This window comes from Euprymna scolopes, chromosome 30 (assembly GCF_053919585.1).
Source record: "Euprymna scolopes isolate OS-2025 chromosome 30, ASM5391958v1, whole genome shotgun sequence".
In the NCBI taxonomy this organism is placed as follows: domain Eukaryota; kingdom Metazoa; phylum Mollusca; class Cephalopoda; order Sepiida; family Sepiolidae; genus Euprymna; species Euprymna scolopes.
In genome coordinates, this window is record NC_136511.1 from 24,275,752 (window position 1) to 24,287,766 (window position 12,015).

Here is a 12,015-nt window from a genome sequence, read left to right on the forward strand (position 1 = left end):
AAGAATAAATAACCAAACACAAAATCTCGCGAGACGGATTCGAACCATCGACCTAAGGATAACAGTAAGACCAACTACAGTCCTCCGCTCTACCAACTGAGCTATCGCGAGAAGCTAAAGACGGCGCTGCTTTTCTTTACATTTCTAAGTAATTTAACTTTTGTATAGTAAACAAGAAAAGAGAGAAATAGCGGAAAATGTCGTAAAGGAATGAAAACAAGAAAAGAATAAATAACCAAACACAAAATCTCGCGAGACGGATTCGAACCATCGACCTAAGGATAACAGTAAGACCAACTACAGTCCTCCGCTCTACCAACTGAGCTATCGCGAGAAGCTATAGACGACGCTGCTTTTCTTTACATTTCTAAGTAATTTAACTTTTGTATAGTAAACTAGAAAAGAGAGAAATAGCGGAAAATGTCGTAAAGGAATGAAAACAAGAAAAGAATAAATAACCAAACACAAAATCTTGCGAGACGGATTCGAACCTTCGACCTAAGGATAACAGTAAGACCAACTACAGTCCTCCGCTCTACCAACTGAGCTATCGCGAGAAGCTATAAACGACGCTGCTTTTCTATAAATTTCTAAGTAATTTAACTTTTGTATAGTAAACAAGAAAAGAGAGAAATAGCGGAAAATGTCGTAAAGGAATGAAAACAAGAAAAGAATAAATAACCAAACACAAAATCTCGCGAGACGGATTCGAACCATCGACCTAAGGATAACAGTAAGACCAACTACAGTCCTCCGCTCTACCAACTGAGCTATCGCGAGAAGCTATAGACGACGCTGCTTTTCTTTACATTTCTTAGTAATTTAACTTTTGTATAGTAAACTAGAAAAGAGAGAAATAGCGGAAAATGTCGTAAAGGAATGAAAACAAGAAAAGAATAAATAACCAAACACAAAATCTCGCGAGACGGATTCGAACCATCGACCTAAGGATAACAGTAAGACCAACTACAGTCCTCCGCTCTACCAACTGAGCTATCGCGAGAAGCTATAAACGACGCTGCTTTTCTATAAATTTCTAAGTAATTTAACTTTTGTATAGTAAACAAGAAAAGAGAGAAATAGCGGAAAATGTCGTAAAGGAATGAAAACAAGAAAAGAATAAATAACCAAACACAAAATCTCGCGAGACGGATTCGAACCATCAACCTAAGGATAACAGTAAGACCAACTACAGTCCTCCGCTCTACCAACTGAGCTATCGCGAGAAGCTATAGACGGCGCTGCTTTTCTTTACATTTCTAAGTAATTTAACTTGTGTATAGTAAACAAGAAAAGAGAGAAATAGCGGAAAATGTCGTAAAGGAATGAAAACAAGAAAAGAATAAATAACCAAACAGAAAATCTCGCGAGACGGATTCGAACCATCGACCTAAGGATAACAGTAAGACCAACTACAGTCCTCCGCTCTACCAACTGAGCTATCGCGAGAAGCTATAGACGGCGCTGCTTTTCTTTACATTTCTAAGTAATTTAACTTGTGTATAGTAAACAAGAAAAGAGAGAAATAGCGGAAAATGTCGTACAGGAATGAAAACAAGAAAAGAATAAATAACCAAACACAAAATCTCGCGAGACGGATTTGAACCATCGACCTAAGGATAACAGTAAGACCAACTACAGTCCTCCGCTCTACCAACTGAGCTATCGCGAGAAGCTATAGACCACGCTGCTTTTCTTAACATTTCTAAGTAATTTAACTTTTGTATAGTAAACTAGAAAAGAGAGAAATAGCGGAAAATGTCGTAAAGGAATGAAAACAAGAAAAGAATAAATAACCAAACACAAAATCTCGCGAGACGGATTCGAACCATCGACCTAAGGATAACAGTAAGACCAACTACAGTCCTCCGCTCTACCAACTGAGCTATCGCGAGAAGCTATAGACGACGCTGCTTTTCTATAAATTTCTAAGTAATTTAACTTTTGTATAGTAAACAAGAAAAGAGAGAAATAGCGGAAAATGTCGTAAAGGAATGAAAACAAGAAAAGAATAAATAACCAAACACAAAATCTCGCGAGACGGATTCGAACCATCGACCTAAGGATAACAGTAAGACCAACTACAGTCCTCCGCTCTACCAACTGAGCTATCGCTAGAAGCTATAGACGGCGCTGCTTTTCTTTACATTTCTAAGTAATTTAACTTTTGTATAGTAAACAAGAAAAGAGAGAAATAGCGGAAAATGTCGTAAAGGAATGAAAACAAGAAAAGAATAAATAACCAAACACAAAATCTCGCGAGACGGATTCGAACCATCGACCTAAGGATAACAGTAAGACCAACTACAGTCCTCCGCTCTACCAACTGAGCTATCGCGAGAAGCTATAGACGGCGCTGCTTTTCTTCAAATTTCTAAGTAATTTAACTTTTGTATAGTAAACAAGAAAAGAGAGAAATAGCGGAAAATGTCGTAAAGGAATGAAAACAAGAAAAGACTAAATAACCAAACACAAAATCTCGCGAGACGGATTCGAACCATCGACCTAAGGATAACAGTATGACCAACTACAGTCCTCCGCTCTACCAACTGAGCTATCGCGAGAAGCTATAGACGGCGGTGCTTTTCTTAAAATTTCTAAGTAATTTAACTTTTGTATAGTAAACAAGAAAAGAGAGAAATAGCGGAAAATGTCGTAAAGGAATGAAAACAGGAAAAGAATAAATAACCAAACACAAAATCTCGCGAGACGGATTCGAACCATCGACCTAAGGATAACAGTAAGACCAACTACAGTCCTCCGCTCTACCAACTGAGCTATCGCGAGAAGCTATAGATGCCGCTGCTTTTCTTCAAATTTCTAAGTAATTTAACTTTTGTATAGTAAACAAGAAAAGAGAGAAATAGCGGAAAATGTCGTAAAGGAATGAAAACAAGAAAAGACTAAATAACCAAACACAAAATCTCGCGAGACGGATTCGAACCATCGACCTAAGGATAACAGTAAGACCAACTACAGTCCTCCGCTCTACCAACTGAGCTATCGCCAGAAGCTATAGCCGACGCTGCTTTTCTTTACATTTCTAAGTAATTTAACTTGTGTATAGTAAACAAGAAAAGAGAGAAATAGCGGAAAATGTCGTAAAGGAATGAAAACAAGAAAAGAATAAATAACCAAACACAAAATCTCGCGAGACGGATTCGAACCATCGACCTAAGGATAACAGTAAGACCAACTACAGTCCTCCGCTCTACCAACTGAGCTATCGCGAGAAGCTATAGACGGCGCTGCTTTTCTTCAAATTTCTAAGTAATTTAACTTGTGTATAGTAAACAAGAAAAGAGAGAAATAGCGGAAAATGTCGTAAAGGAATGAAAACAAGAAAAGAATCAATAACCAAACTCAAAATCTCGCGAGACGGATTCGAACCATCGACCTAAGGATAACAGTAAGACCAACTACAGTCCTCCGCTCTACCAACTTAGCTATCGCGAGAAGCTATAGACGGCGCTGCTTTTCTTAACATTTCTAAGTGATTTAACTTGTGTATGGTAAACAAGAAAAAAGAGAAATAGCGGAAAATGTCGTAAAGGAATGAAAACAGGAAAAGAATAAATAACCAAACACAAAATCTCGCGAGACGGATTTGAACCATCGACCTAAGGATAACAGTAAGACCAACTACAGTCCTCCGCTCTACCAACTGAGCTATCGCGAGAAGCTATAGACGGCGTTGCTTTTCTTAACATTTCTAAGTAATTTAACTTGTGTATAGTAAACAAGAAAAGAGAGAAATAGCGGAAAATGTCGTAAAGGAATGAAAACAGGAAAAGAATAAATAACCAAACACAAAATCTCGCGAGACGGATTTTAACCATCGACCTAAGGATAACAGTAAGACCAACTACAGTCCTCCGCTCTACCAACTGAGCTATCGCGAGAAGCTATAGACGGCGTTGCTTTTCTTAACATTTCTATGTAATTTAACTTGTGTATCGTAAACAAGAAAACAGAGAAATAGCGGAAAATGTCGTAAAGGAATGAAAACAGGAAAAGAATAAATAACCAAACACAAAATCTCGCGAGACGGATTCGAACCATCGACCTAAGGATAACAGTAAGACCAACTACAGTCCTCCGCTCTACCAACTGAGCTATCGCGAGAAGCTATAGACGACGCTGCTTTTCTTAACATTTCTAAGTAATTTAACTTGTGTATGGTAAACAAGAAAAAAGAGAAATAGCGGAAAATGTCGTAAAGGAATGAAAACAGGAAAAGAATAAATAACCAAACACAAAATCTCGCGAGACGGATTTTAACCATCGACCTAAGGATAACAGTAAGACCAACTACAGTCCTCCGCTCTACCAACTGAGCTATCGCGAGAAGCTATAGACGACGCTGCTTTTCTTTACATTTCTATGTAATTTAACTTGTGTATGGTAAACAAGAAAAGAGAGAAATAGCGGAAAATGTCGTAAAGGAATGAAAACAGGAAAAGAATAAATAACCAACCACAAAATCTCGCGAGACGGATTTTAACCATCGACCTAAGGATAACAGTAAGACCAACTACAGTCCTCCGCTCTACCAACTGAGCTATCGCGAGAAGCTTTAGACGGCGCTGCTTTTCTTAAAATTTCTAAGTAATTTAACTTGTGTATAGTAAACAAGAAAAGAGAGAAATAGCGGAAAATGTCGTAAAGGAATGAAAACAGGAAAAGAATAAATAACCAAACACAAAATCTCGCGAGACGGATTCGAACCATCGACCTAAGGATAACAGTAAGACCAACTACAGTCCTCCGCTCTACCAACTGAGCTATCGCGAAAAGCTATAGACGGCGCTGCTTTTCTTAACATTTCTATGTAATTTAACTTGTGTATGGTAAACAAGAAAAAAGACAAATAGCGGAAAATGTCGTAAAGGAATGAAAACAGGAAAAGAATAAATAACCAAACACAAAATCTCGCGAGACGGATTCGAACCATCGACCTAAGGATAACAGTAAGACCAACTACAGTCCTCCGCTCTACCAACTGAGCTATCGCGAGAAGCTATAGACGGCGTTGCTTTTCTTAACGTTTCTAAGTAATTAAACTTGTGTATGGTACACAAGAAAAAAGAGAAATAGCGGAAAATGTCGTAAAGGAATGAAAACAGGAAAAGAATAAATAACCAAACACAAAATCTCGCGAGACGAATTCGAACCATCGACCTAAGGATAACAGTAAGACCAACTACAGTCCTCCGCTCTACCAACTGAGCTATCGCGAGAAGCTATAGACGGCGTTGCTTTTCTTAACGTTTCTAAGTAATTAAACTTGTGTATGGTACACAAGAAAAAAGAGAAATAGCGGAAAATGTCGTAAAGGAAAGAAAACAGGAAAAAAATAAATAACCAAACACAAAATCTCGCGAGACGGATTCGAACCATCGACCTAAGGATAACAGTAAGACCAACTACAGTCCTCCGCTCTACCAACTGAGCTATCGCGAGAAGCTATAGACGGCGTTGCTTTTCTTAACGTTTCTAAGTAATTAAACTTGTGTATGGTACACAAGAAAAAAGAGAAATAGCGGAAAATGTCGTAAAGGAATGAAAACAGGAAAAGAAAAAATAACCAAACACAAAATCTCGCGAGACGGATTCGAACCATCGACCTAAGGATAACAGTAAGACCAACTACAGTCCTCCGCTCTACCAACTGAGCTATCGCGAGAAGCTATAGACGGCGTTGCTTTTCTTAACGTTTCTAAGTAATTAAACTTGTGTATGGTACACAAAAAAAAGGGAAATAGCGGAAAATGTCGTAAAGGAATGAAAACAGGAAAAGAATAAATAACCAAACACAAAATCTCGCGAGACGGATTCGAACCATCGACCTAAGGATAACAGTAAGACCAACTACAGTCCTCCGCTCTACCAACTGAGCTATCGCGAGAAGCTATAGACGGCGTTGCTTTTCTTAACGTTTCTAAGTAATTAAACTTGTGTATGGTACACAAGAAAAAAGAGAAATAGCGGAAAATGTCGTAAAGGAATGAAAACAGGAAAAGAATAAATAACCAAACACAAAATCTCGCGAGACGGATTTTAACCATCGACCTAAGGATAACAGTAAGACCAACTACAGTCCTCCGCTCTACCAACTGAGCTATCGCGAGAAGCTATAGACGGCGTTGCTTTTCTTAACATTTCTAAGTAATTTAACTTGTGTATGGTAAACAAGAAAAAAGAGAAATAGCGAAAAATGTCGTAAAGGAATGAAAACAGGAAAAGAATAAATAACCAAACACAAAATCTCGCGAGACGGATTTTAACCATCGACCTAAGGATAACAGTAAGACCAACTACAGTCCTCCGCTCTACCAACTGAGCTATCGCGAGAAGCTATAGACGGCGTTGCTTTTCTTAACATTTCTATGTAATTTAACTTGTGTATGGTAAACAAGAAAACAGAGAAATAGCGGAAAATGTCGTAAAGGAATGAAAACAGGAAAAGAATAAATAACCAAACACAACATCTCGCGAGACGGATTCGAACCATCGACCTAAGGATAACAGTAAGTCCAACTACAGTCCCCCGCTCTACCAACTGAGCTATCGCGAGAAGATATAGACGGCGCTGCTTTTCTTCAAATTTCTAAGTAATTTAACTTGTGTGTAGTAAACAAGAAAAGAGAGAAATAGCGGAAAATGTCGTAAAGGAATGAAAACAGGAAAAGAATAAATAACCAAACACAAAATCTCGCGAGACGGATTCGAACCATCGACCAAAGGATAACAGTAAGACCAACTACAGTCCTCCGCTCTACGAACCGAGCTATCGCGAGAAGCTATAGACGGCGCTGCTTTTGTTAAAATTTCTAAGTAATTTTACTTGTGTATAGTAAACAAGAAAAGAGAGAAATAGCGGAAAATGTCGTAAAGGAATGAAAACAGGAAAAGAATAAATAACCAAACACAAAATCTCGCGAGACGGATTCGGACCATCGACCTAAAGATAACAGTAAGACCAACTACAGTCCTCCGCTCAACCAACTGAGCTATCGCGAGAAGCTATAGACGGCGCTGCTTTTGTTAAAATGTCTAAGTAATTACACTTGTGTATAGTAAACTAGAAATGAGAGAAATAGCGAAAAATGTCGTAAAGGAATGAAAACAGGAAAAGAATAAATAACCAAACACAAAATCTCGCGAGACGGATTCGAACCATCGACCTAAGGATAACAGTAAGACCAACTACAGTCCTCCGCTCTACCAACTGAGCTATCGCGAGAAGCTATAGACGGCGCTGCTTTTCTTAACATTTCTAAGTAATTGTACTTTTGTGTAATAAACAAGAAAAGAGAGAAATAGCGGAAAATGTCGTAAAGGAATTAAAACAGGCAAAGAATAAATAACCAAACACAAAATCTCGCGAGACGGATTCGAACCATCGACCTAAGGATAACAGTAAGACCAACTACAGTCCTCCGCTCTACCAACTGAGCTATCGCGAGAAGCCATAGACGGCGCTGCTTTTCTTTACATTTCTAAGTAATTTAACTTGTGTATGGTAAACAAGAAAAAAGAGACATAACGGAAAATGTCGTAAAGGAATGAAAACAGGAAAAGAATAAATAACCAACCACAAAATCTCGCGAGACGGATTCGAACCATCGACCTAAGGATAACAGTAAGACCAACTACAGTCCTCCGCTCTACCAACTGAGCTATCGCGAGAAGCTATAGACGGCGCTGCTTTTCTTAACATTTCTATGTAATTTAACTTGTGTATGGTAAACAAGAAAAAAGACAAATAGCGGAAAATGTCGTAAAGGAATGAAAACAGGAAAAGAATAAATAACCAAACACAAAATCTCGCGAGACGGATTCGAACCATCGACCTAAGGATAACAGTAAGACCAACTACAGTCCTCCGCTCTACCAACTGAGCTATCGCGAGAAGCTATAGACGGCGTTGCTTTTCTTAACGTTTCTAAGTAATTAAACTTGTGTATGGTACACAAGAAAAAAGAGAAATAGCGGAAAATGTCGTAAAAGAAATGAAAACAGGAATAGAATAAATAACCAAACACAAAATCTCGCGAGACGGATTCGAACCATCGACCTAAGGATAACAGTAAGACCAACTACAGTCCTCCGCTCTACCAACTGAGCTATCGCGAGAAGCTATAGACGACGCTGCTTTTCTTTACATTTCTATGTAATTTAACTTGTGTATGGTAAACAAGAAAAGAGAGAAATAGCGGAAAATGTCGTAAAGGAATGAAAACAGGAAAAGAATAAATAACCAACCACAAAATCTCGCGAGACGGATTTTAACCATCGACCTAAGGATAACAGTAAGACCAACTACAGTCCTCCGCTCTACCAACTGAGCTATCGCGAGAAGCTGTAGACGGCGCTGCTTTTCTTAAAATTTCTAAGTAATTTAACTTGTGTATAGTAAACAAGAAAAGAGAGAAATAGCGGAAAATGTCGTAAAGGAATGAAAACAGGAAAAGAATAAATAACCAAACACAAAATCTCGCGAGACGGATTCGAACCATCGACCTAAGGATAAGAGTAAGACCAACTACAGTCCTCCGCTCTACCTACTGAGCTATCGCGAAAAGCTATAGACGGCGCTGCTTTTCTTAACATTTCTATGTAATTTAACTTGTGTATGGTAAACAAGAAAAAAGACAAATAGCGGAAAATGTCGTAAAGGAATGAAAACAGGAAAAGAATAAATAACCAAACACAAAATCTCGCGAGACGGATTCGAACCATCGACCTAAGGATAACAGTAAGACCAACTACAGTCCTCCGCTCTACCAACTGAGCTATCGCGAGAAGCTATAGACGGCGTTGCTTTTCTTAACGTTTCTAAGTAATTAAACTTGTGTATGGTACACAAGAAAAAAGAGAAATAGCGGAAAATGTCGTAAAGGAATGAAAACAGGAAAAGAATAAATAACCAAACACAAAATCTCGCGAGACGGATTCGAACCATCGACCTAAGGATAACAGTAAGACCAACTACAGTCCTCCGCTCTACCAACTGAGCTATCGCGAGAGGCTATAGACGGCGTTGCTTTTCTTAACGTTTCTAAGTAATTAAACTTGTGTATGGTACACAAGAAAAAAGAGAAATAGCGGAAAATGTCGTAAAGGAATGAAAACAGGAAAAGAATAAATAACCAAACACAAAATCTCGCGAGACGGATTCGAACCATCGACCTAAGGATAACAGTAAGACCAACTACAGTCCTCCGCTCTACCAACTGAGCTATCGCGAGAAGCTATAGACGGCGTTGCTTTTCTTAACGTTTCTAAGTAATTAAACTTGTGTATGGTACACAAGAAAAAAGAGAAATAGCGGAAAATGTCGTAAAGGAAAGAAAACAGGAAAAGAATAAATAACCAAACACAAAATCTCGCGAGACGGATTCGAACCATCGACCTAAGGTTAACAGTAGGACCAACTACAGTCCTCCGCTCTACCAACTGAGCTATCGCGAGAAGCTATAGACGGCGTTGCTTTTCTTAACGTTTCTAAGTAATTAAACTTGTGTATGGTACACAAGAAAAAAGAGAAATAGCGGAAAATGTCGTAAAGGAATGAAAACAGGAAAAGAAAAAATAACCAAACACAAAATCTCGCGAGACGGATTCGAACCATCGACCTAAGGATAACAGTAAGACCAACTACAGTCCTCCGCTCTACCAACTGAGCTATCGCGAGAAGCTATAGACGGCGTTGCTTTTCTTAACGTTTCTAAGTAATTAAACTTGTGTATGGTACACAAAAAAAAAAGGGAAATAGCGGAAAATGTCGTAAAGGAATGAAAACAGGAAAAGAATAAATAACCAAACACAAAATCTCGCGAGACGGATTCGAACCATCGACCTAAGGATAACAGTAAGACCAACTACAGTCCTCCGCTCTACCAACTGAGCTATCTCGAGAAGCTATAGACGGCGCTGCTTTTCTTAACATTTCTAAGTAATTTAACTTGTGTATGGTAAACAAGAAAAAAGAGAAATAGCGGAAAATGTCGTAAAGGAATGAAAACAGGAAAAGAATAAATAACCAAACACAAAATCTCGCGAGACGGATTTTAACCATCGACCTAAGGATAACAGTAAGACCAACTACAGTCCTCCGCTCTACCAACTGAGCTATCGCGAGAAGCTATAGACGGCGTTGCTTTTCTTAACATTTCTATGTAATTTAACTTGTGTATGGTAAACAAGAAAACAGAGAAATAGCGGAAAATGTCGTAAAGGAATGAAAACAGGAAAAGAATAAATAACCAAACACAAAATCTCGCGAGACGGATTCGAACCATCGACCAAAGGATAACAGTAAGACCAACTACAGTCCTCCGCTCTACGAACCGAGCTATCGCGAGAAGCTATAGACGGCGCTGCTTTTGTTAAAATTTCTAAGTAATTTTACTTGTGTATAGTAAACAAGAAAAGAGAGAAATAGCGGAAAATGTCGTAAAGGAATGAAAACAGGAAACGAATAAATAACCAAACACAAAATCTCGCGAGACGGATTCGGACCATCGACCTAAAGATAACAGTAAGACCAACTACAGTCCTCCGCTCAACCAACTGAGCTATCGCGAGAAGCTATAGACGGCGCTGCTTTTGTTAAAATGTCTAAGTAATTACACTTGTGTATAGTAAACTAGAAATGAGAGAAATAGCGAAAAATGTCGTAAAGGAATGAAAACAGGAAAAGAATAAATAACCAAACACAAAATCTCGCGAGACGGATTCGAACCATCGACCTAAGGATAACAGTAAGACCAACTACAGTCCTCCGCTCTACCAACTGAGCTATCGCGAGAAGCTATAGACGGCGCTGCTTTTCTTAACATTTCTAAGTAATTGTACTTTTGTGTAATAAACAAGAAAAGAGAGAAATAGCGGAAAATGTCGTAAAGGAATTAAAACAGGCAAAGAATAAATAACCAAACACAAAATCTCGCGAGACGGATTCGAACCATCGACCTAAGGATAACAGTAAGACCAACTACAGTCCTCCGCTCTACCAACTGAGCTATCGCGAGAAGCCATAGACGGCGCTGCTTTTCTTTACATTTCTAAGTAATTTAACTTGTGTATGGTAAACAAGAAAAAAGAGACATAACGGAAAATGTCGTAAAGGAATGAAAACAGGAAAAGAATAAATAACCAACCACAAAATCTCGCGAGACGGATTCGAACCATCGACCTAAGGATAACAGTAAGACCAACTACAGTCCTCCGCTCTACCAACTGAGCTATCGCGAGAAGCTATAGACGGCGCTGCTTTTCTTAACATTTCTATGTAATTTAACTTGTGTATGGTAAACAAGAAAAAAGACAAATAGCGGAAAATGTCGTAAAGGAATTAAAACAGGCAAAGAATAAATAACCAAACACAAAATCTCGCGAGACGGATTCGAACCATCGACCTAAGGATAACAGTAAGACCAACTACAGTCCTCCGCTCTACCAACTGAGCTATCGCGAGAAGCTATAGACGGCGTTGCTTTTCTTAACGTTTCTAAGTAATTAAACTTGTGTATGGTACACAAGAAAAAAGAGAAATAGCGGAAAATGTCGTAAAGGAATGAAAACAGGAAAAGAATAAATAACCAAACACAAAATCTCGCAAGACAGATTCGAACCATCGACCTAAGGATAACAGTAAGACCAACTACAGTCCTCCGCTCTACCAACTGAGCTATCGCGAGAAGCTATAGACGGCGTTGCTTTTCTTAACGTTTCTAAGTAATTAAACTTGTGTATGGTACACAAGAAAAAAGAGAAATAGCGGAAAATGTCGTAAAGGAATGAAAACAGGAAAAGAATAAATAACCAAACACAAAATCTCGCGAGACGGATTCGAACCATCGACCTAAGGATAACAGTAAGACCAACTACAGTCCTCCGCTCTACCAACTGAGCTATCGCGAGAAGCTATAGACGGCGTTGCTTTTCTTAACGTTTCTAAGTAATTAAACTTGTGTATGGTACACAAGAAAAAAGAGAAATAGCGGA

General features: G+C 38.7%; 1 protein-coding gene and 54 non-coding genes across 55 annotated transcripts in view; all 55 read right to left on the reverse strand.

Moving 5' to 3' along the window:
• LOC145254717 (uncharacterized) overlaps positions 1-12,015 on the reverse strand; it is a 281,182-nt gene that overhangs the window by 153,356 nt on the left and 115,811 nt on the right. The gene's annotated exons all lie outside the window — the stretch shown is intronic.
• Trnay-gua (transfer RNA tyrosine (anticodon GUA)) lies at positions 25-111 on the reverse strand. Its single transcript is given in 2 exon segments — positions 25-60; positions 75-111. It is a non-coding gene; the product is annotated as a tRNA-Tyr (tRNA).
• On the reverse strand, positions 248-334 carry Trnay-gua (transfer RNA tyrosine (anticodon GUA)). The gene is given in 2 exon segments: positions 248-283; positions 298-334. It is a non-coding gene; the product is annotated as a tRNA-Tyr (tRNA).
• On the reverse strand, positions 471-557 carry Trnay-gua (transfer RNA tyrosine (anticodon GUA)). The gene is given in 2 exon segments: positions 471-506; positions 521-557. It is a non-coding gene; the product is annotated as a tRNA-Tyr (tRNA).
• Positions 694-780, reverse strand: Trnay-gua (transfer RNA tyrosine (anticodon GUA)). Its single transcript is given in 2 exon segments — positions 694-729; positions 744-780. It is a non-coding gene; the product is annotated as a tRNA-Tyr (tRNA).
• Trnay-gua (transfer RNA tyrosine (anticodon GUA)) lies at positions 917-1,003 on the reverse strand. The gene is given in 2 exon segments: positions 917-952; positions 967-1,003. It is a non-coding gene; the product is annotated as a tRNA-Tyr (tRNA).
• Trnay-gua (transfer RNA tyrosine (anticodon GUA)) lies at positions 1,140-1,226 on the reverse strand. Its single transcript is given in 2 exon segments — positions 1,140-1,175; positions 1,190-1,226. It is a non-coding gene; the product is annotated as a tRNA-Tyr (tRNA).
• On the reverse strand, positions 1,363-1,449 carry Trnay-gua (transfer RNA tyrosine (anticodon GUA)). The gene is given in 2 exon segments: positions 1,363-1,398; positions 1,413-1,449. It is a non-coding gene; the product is annotated as a tRNA-Tyr (tRNA).
• Trnay-gua (transfer RNA tyrosine (anticodon GUA)) lies at positions 1,586-1,672 on the reverse strand. The gene is given in 2 exon segments: positions 1,586-1,621; positions 1,636-1,672. It is a non-coding gene; the product is annotated as a tRNA-Tyr (tRNA).
• Positions 1,809-1,895, reverse strand: Trnay-gua (transfer RNA tyrosine (anticodon GUA)). Its single transcript is given in 2 exon segments — positions 1,809-1,844; positions 1,859-1,895. It is a non-coding gene; the product is annotated as a tRNA-Tyr (tRNA).
• On the reverse strand, positions 2,032-2,118 carry Trnay-gua (transfer RNA tyrosine (anticodon GUA)). Its single transcript is given in 2 exon segments — positions 2,032-2,067; positions 2,082-2,118. It is a non-coding gene; the product is annotated as a tRNA-Tyr (tRNA).
• On the reverse strand, positions 2,255-2,341 carry Trnay-gua (transfer RNA tyrosine (anticodon GUA)). Its single transcript is given in 2 exon segments — positions 2,255-2,290; positions 2,305-2,341. It is a non-coding gene; the product is annotated as a tRNA-Tyr (tRNA).
• Positions 2,478-2,564, reverse strand: Trnay-gua (transfer RNA tyrosine (anticodon GUA)). Its single transcript is given in 2 exon segments — positions 2,478-2,513; positions 2,528-2,564. It is a non-coding gene; the product is annotated as a tRNA-Tyr (tRNA).
• Trnay-gua (transfer RNA tyrosine (anticodon GUA)) lies at positions 2,701-2,787 on the reverse strand. Its single transcript is given in 2 exon segments — positions 2,701-2,736; positions 2,751-2,787. It is a non-coding gene; the product is annotated as a tRNA-Tyr (tRNA).
• Positions 2,924-3,010, reverse strand: Trnay-gua (transfer RNA tyrosine (anticodon GUA)). Its single transcript is given in 2 exon segments — positions 2,924-2,959; positions 2,974-3,010. It is a non-coding gene; the product is annotated as a tRNA-Tyr (tRNA).
• Trnay-gua (transfer RNA tyrosine (anticodon GUA)) lies at positions 3,147-3,233 on the reverse strand. The gene is given in 2 exon segments: positions 3,147-3,182; positions 3,197-3,233. It is a non-coding gene; the product is annotated as a tRNA-Tyr (tRNA).
• Trnay-gua (transfer RNA tyrosine (anticodon GUA)) lies at positions 3,370-3,456 on the reverse strand. The gene is given in 2 exon segments: positions 3,370-3,405; positions 3,420-3,456. It is a non-coding gene; the product is annotated as a tRNA-Tyr (tRNA).
• Positions 3,593-3,679, reverse strand: Trnay-gua (transfer RNA tyrosine (anticodon GUA)). Its single transcript is given in 2 exon segments — positions 3,593-3,628; positions 3,643-3,679. It is a non-coding gene; the product is annotated as a tRNA-Tyr (tRNA).
• On the reverse strand, positions 3,816-3,902 carry Trnay-gua (transfer RNA tyrosine (anticodon GUA)). The gene is given in 2 exon segments: positions 3,816-3,851; positions 3,866-3,902. It is a non-coding gene; the product is annotated as a tRNA-Tyr (tRNA).
• On the reverse strand, positions 4,039-4,125 carry Trnay-gua (transfer RNA tyrosine (anticodon GUA)). Its single transcript is given in 2 exon segments — positions 4,039-4,074; positions 4,089-4,125. It is a non-coding gene; the product is annotated as a tRNA-Tyr (tRNA).
• Trnay-gua (transfer RNA tyrosine (anticodon GUA)) lies at positions 4,262-4,348 on the reverse strand. Its single transcript is given in 2 exon segments — positions 4,262-4,297; positions 4,312-4,348. It is a non-coding gene; the product is annotated as a tRNA-Tyr (tRNA).
• Positions 4,485-4,571, reverse strand: Trnay-gua (transfer RNA tyrosine (anticodon GUA)). Its single transcript is given in 2 exon segments — positions 4,485-4,520; positions 4,535-4,571. It is a non-coding gene; the product is annotated as a tRNA-Tyr (tRNA).
• On the reverse strand, positions 4,708-4,794 carry Trnay-gua (transfer RNA tyrosine (anticodon GUA)). The gene is given in 2 exon segments: positions 4,708-4,743; positions 4,758-4,794. It is a non-coding gene; the product is annotated as a tRNA-Tyr (tRNA).
• On the reverse strand, positions 4,931-5,017 carry Trnay-gua (transfer RNA tyrosine (anticodon GUA)). The gene is given in 2 exon segments: positions 4,931-4,966; positions 4,981-5,017. It is a non-coding gene; the product is annotated as a tRNA-Tyr (tRNA).
• Trnay-gua (transfer RNA tyrosine (anticodon GUA)) lies at positions 5,154-5,240 on the reverse strand. The gene is given in 2 exon segments: positions 5,154-5,189; positions 5,204-5,240. It is a non-coding gene; the product is annotated as a tRNA-Tyr (tRNA).
• Trnay-gua (transfer RNA tyrosine (anticodon GUA)) lies at positions 5,377-5,463 on the reverse strand. Its single transcript is given in 2 exon segments — positions 5,377-5,412; positions 5,427-5,463. It is a non-coding gene; the product is annotated as a tRNA-Tyr (tRNA).
• On the reverse strand, positions 5,600-5,686 carry Trnay-gua (transfer RNA tyrosine (anticodon GUA)). The gene is given in 2 exon segments: positions 5,600-5,635; positions 5,650-5,686. It is a non-coding gene; the product is annotated as a tRNA-Tyr (tRNA).
• Positions 5,822-5,908, reverse strand: Trnay-gua (transfer RNA tyrosine (anticodon GUA)). Its single transcript is given in 2 exon segments — positions 5,822-5,857; positions 5,872-5,908. It is a non-coding gene; the product is annotated as a tRNA-Tyr (tRNA).
• On the reverse strand, positions 6,045-6,131 carry Trnay-gua (transfer RNA tyrosine (anticodon GUA)). Its single transcript is given in 2 exon segments — positions 6,045-6,080; positions 6,095-6,131. It is a non-coding gene; the product is annotated as a tRNA-Tyr (tRNA).
• Positions 6,268-6,354, reverse strand: Trnay-gua (transfer RNA tyrosine (anticodon GUA)). Its single transcript is given in 2 exon segments — positions 6,268-6,303; positions 6,318-6,354. It is a non-coding gene; the product is annotated as a tRNA-Tyr (tRNA).
• Positions 6,491-6,577, reverse strand: Trnay-gua (transfer RNA tyrosine (anticodon GUA)). Its single transcript is given in 2 exon segments — positions 6,491-6,526; positions 6,541-6,577. It is a non-coding gene; the product is annotated as a tRNA-Tyr (tRNA).
• Trnay-gua (transfer RNA tyrosine (anticodon GUA)) lies at positions 6,714-6,800 on the reverse strand. The gene is given in 2 exon segments: positions 6,714-6,749; positions 6,764-6,800. It is a non-coding gene; the product is annotated as a tRNA-Tyr (tRNA).
• Trnay-gua (transfer RNA tyrosine (anticodon GUA)) lies at positions 6,937-7,023 on the reverse strand. The gene is given in 2 exon segments: positions 6,937-6,972; positions 6,987-7,023. It is a non-coding gene; the product is annotated as a tRNA-Tyr (tRNA).
• On the reverse strand, positions 7,160-7,246 carry Trnay-gua (transfer RNA tyrosine (anticodon GUA)). Its single transcript is given in 2 exon segments — positions 7,160-7,195; positions 7,210-7,246. It is a non-coding gene; the product is annotated as a tRNA-Tyr (tRNA).
• On the reverse strand, positions 7,383-7,469 carry Trnay-gua (transfer RNA tyrosine (anticodon GUA)). Its single transcript is given in 2 exon segments — positions 7,383-7,418; positions 7,433-7,469. It is a non-coding gene; the product is annotated as a tRNA-Tyr (tRNA).
• Trnay-gua (transfer RNA tyrosine (anticodon GUA)) lies at positions 7,606-7,692 on the reverse strand. Its single transcript is given in 2 exon segments — positions 7,606-7,641; positions 7,656-7,692. It is a non-coding gene; the product is annotated as a tRNA-Tyr (tRNA).
• On the reverse strand, positions 7,829-7,915 carry Trnay-gua (transfer RNA tyrosine (anticodon GUA)). The gene is given in 2 exon segments: positions 7,829-7,864; positions 7,879-7,915. It is a non-coding gene; the product is annotated as a tRNA-Tyr (tRNA).
• On the reverse strand, positions 8,053-8,139 carry Trnay-gua (transfer RNA tyrosine (anticodon GUA)). Its single transcript is given in 2 exon segments — positions 8,053-8,088; positions 8,103-8,139. It is a non-coding gene; the product is annotated as a tRNA-Tyr (tRNA).
• On the reverse strand, positions 8,276-8,362 carry Trnay-gua (transfer RNA tyrosine (anticodon GUA)). Its single transcript is given in 2 exon segments — positions 8,276-8,311; positions 8,326-8,362. It is a non-coding gene; the product is annotated as a tRNA-Tyr (tRNA).
• Positions 8,499-8,585, reverse strand: Trnay-gua (transfer RNA tyrosine (anticodon GUA)). The gene is given in 2 exon segments: positions 8,499-8,534; positions 8,549-8,585. It is a non-coding gene; the product is annotated as a tRNA-Tyr (tRNA).
• Positions 8,722-8,808, reverse strand: Trnay-gua (transfer RNA tyrosine (anticodon GUA)). The gene is given in 2 exon segments: positions 8,722-8,757; positions 8,772-8,808. It is a non-coding gene; the product is annotated as a tRNA-Tyr (tRNA).
• On the reverse strand, positions 8,945-9,031 carry Trnay-gua (transfer RNA tyrosine (anticodon GUA)). The gene is given in 2 exon segments: positions 8,945-8,980; positions 8,995-9,031. It is a non-coding gene; the product is annotated as a tRNA-Tyr (tRNA).
• Trnay-gua (transfer RNA tyrosine (anticodon GUA)) lies at positions 9,168-9,254 on the reverse strand. Its single transcript is given in 2 exon segments — positions 9,168-9,203; positions 9,218-9,254. It is a non-coding gene; the product is annotated as a tRNA-Tyr (tRNA).
• Positions 9,391-9,477, reverse strand: Trnay-gua (transfer RNA tyrosine (anticodon GUA)). The gene is given in 2 exon segments: positions 9,391-9,426; positions 9,441-9,477. It is a non-coding gene; the product is annotated as a tRNA-Tyr (tRNA).
• Trnay-gua (transfer RNA tyrosine (anticodon GUA)) lies at positions 9,614-9,700 on the reverse strand. The gene is given in 2 exon segments: positions 9,614-9,649; positions 9,664-9,700. It is a non-coding gene; the product is annotated as a tRNA-Tyr (tRNA).
• Positions 9,838-9,924, reverse strand: Trnay-gua (transfer RNA tyrosine (anticodon GUA)). Its single transcript is given in 2 exon segments — positions 9,838-9,873; positions 9,888-9,924. It is a non-coding gene; the product is annotated as a tRNA-Tyr (tRNA).
• On the reverse strand, positions 10,061-10,147 carry Trnay-gua (transfer RNA tyrosine (anticodon GUA)). The gene is given in 2 exon segments: positions 10,061-10,096; positions 10,111-10,147. It is a non-coding gene; the product is annotated as a tRNA-Tyr (tRNA).
• Positions 10,284-10,370, reverse strand: Trnay-gua (transfer RNA tyrosine (anticodon GUA)). Its single transcript is given in 2 exon segments — positions 10,284-10,319; positions 10,334-10,370. It is a non-coding gene; the product is annotated as a tRNA-Tyr (tRNA).
• Trnay-gua (transfer RNA tyrosine (anticodon GUA)) lies at positions 10,507-10,593 on the reverse strand. The gene is given in 2 exon segments: positions 10,507-10,542; positions 10,557-10,593. It is a non-coding gene; the product is annotated as a tRNA-Tyr (tRNA).
• On the reverse strand, positions 10,730-10,816 carry Trnay-gua (transfer RNA tyrosine (anticodon GUA)). The gene is given in 2 exon segments: positions 10,730-10,765; positions 10,780-10,816. It is a non-coding gene; the product is annotated as a tRNA-Tyr (tRNA).
• Positions 10,953-11,039, reverse strand: Trnay-gua (transfer RNA tyrosine (anticodon GUA)). Its single transcript is given in 2 exon segments — positions 10,953-10,988; positions 11,003-11,039. It is a non-coding gene; the product is annotated as a tRNA-Tyr (tRNA).
• Positions 11,176-11,262, reverse strand: Trnay-gua (transfer RNA tyrosine (anticodon GUA)). The gene is given in 2 exon segments: positions 11,176-11,211; positions 11,226-11,262. It is a non-coding gene; the product is annotated as a tRNA-Tyr (tRNA).
• Trnay-gua (transfer RNA tyrosine (anticodon GUA)) lies at positions 11,399-11,485 on the reverse strand. Its single transcript is given in 2 exon segments — positions 11,399-11,434; positions 11,449-11,485. It is a non-coding gene; the product is annotated as a tRNA-Tyr (tRNA).
• On the reverse strand, positions 11,622-11,708 carry Trnay-gua (transfer RNA tyrosine (anticodon GUA)). The gene is given in 2 exon segments: positions 11,622-11,657; positions 11,672-11,708. It is a non-coding gene; the product is annotated as a tRNA-Tyr (tRNA).
• Trnay-gua (transfer RNA tyrosine (anticodon GUA)) lies at positions 11,845-11,931 on the reverse strand. Its single transcript is given in 2 exon segments — positions 11,845-11,880; positions 11,895-11,931. It is a non-coding gene; the product is annotated as a tRNA-Tyr (tRNA).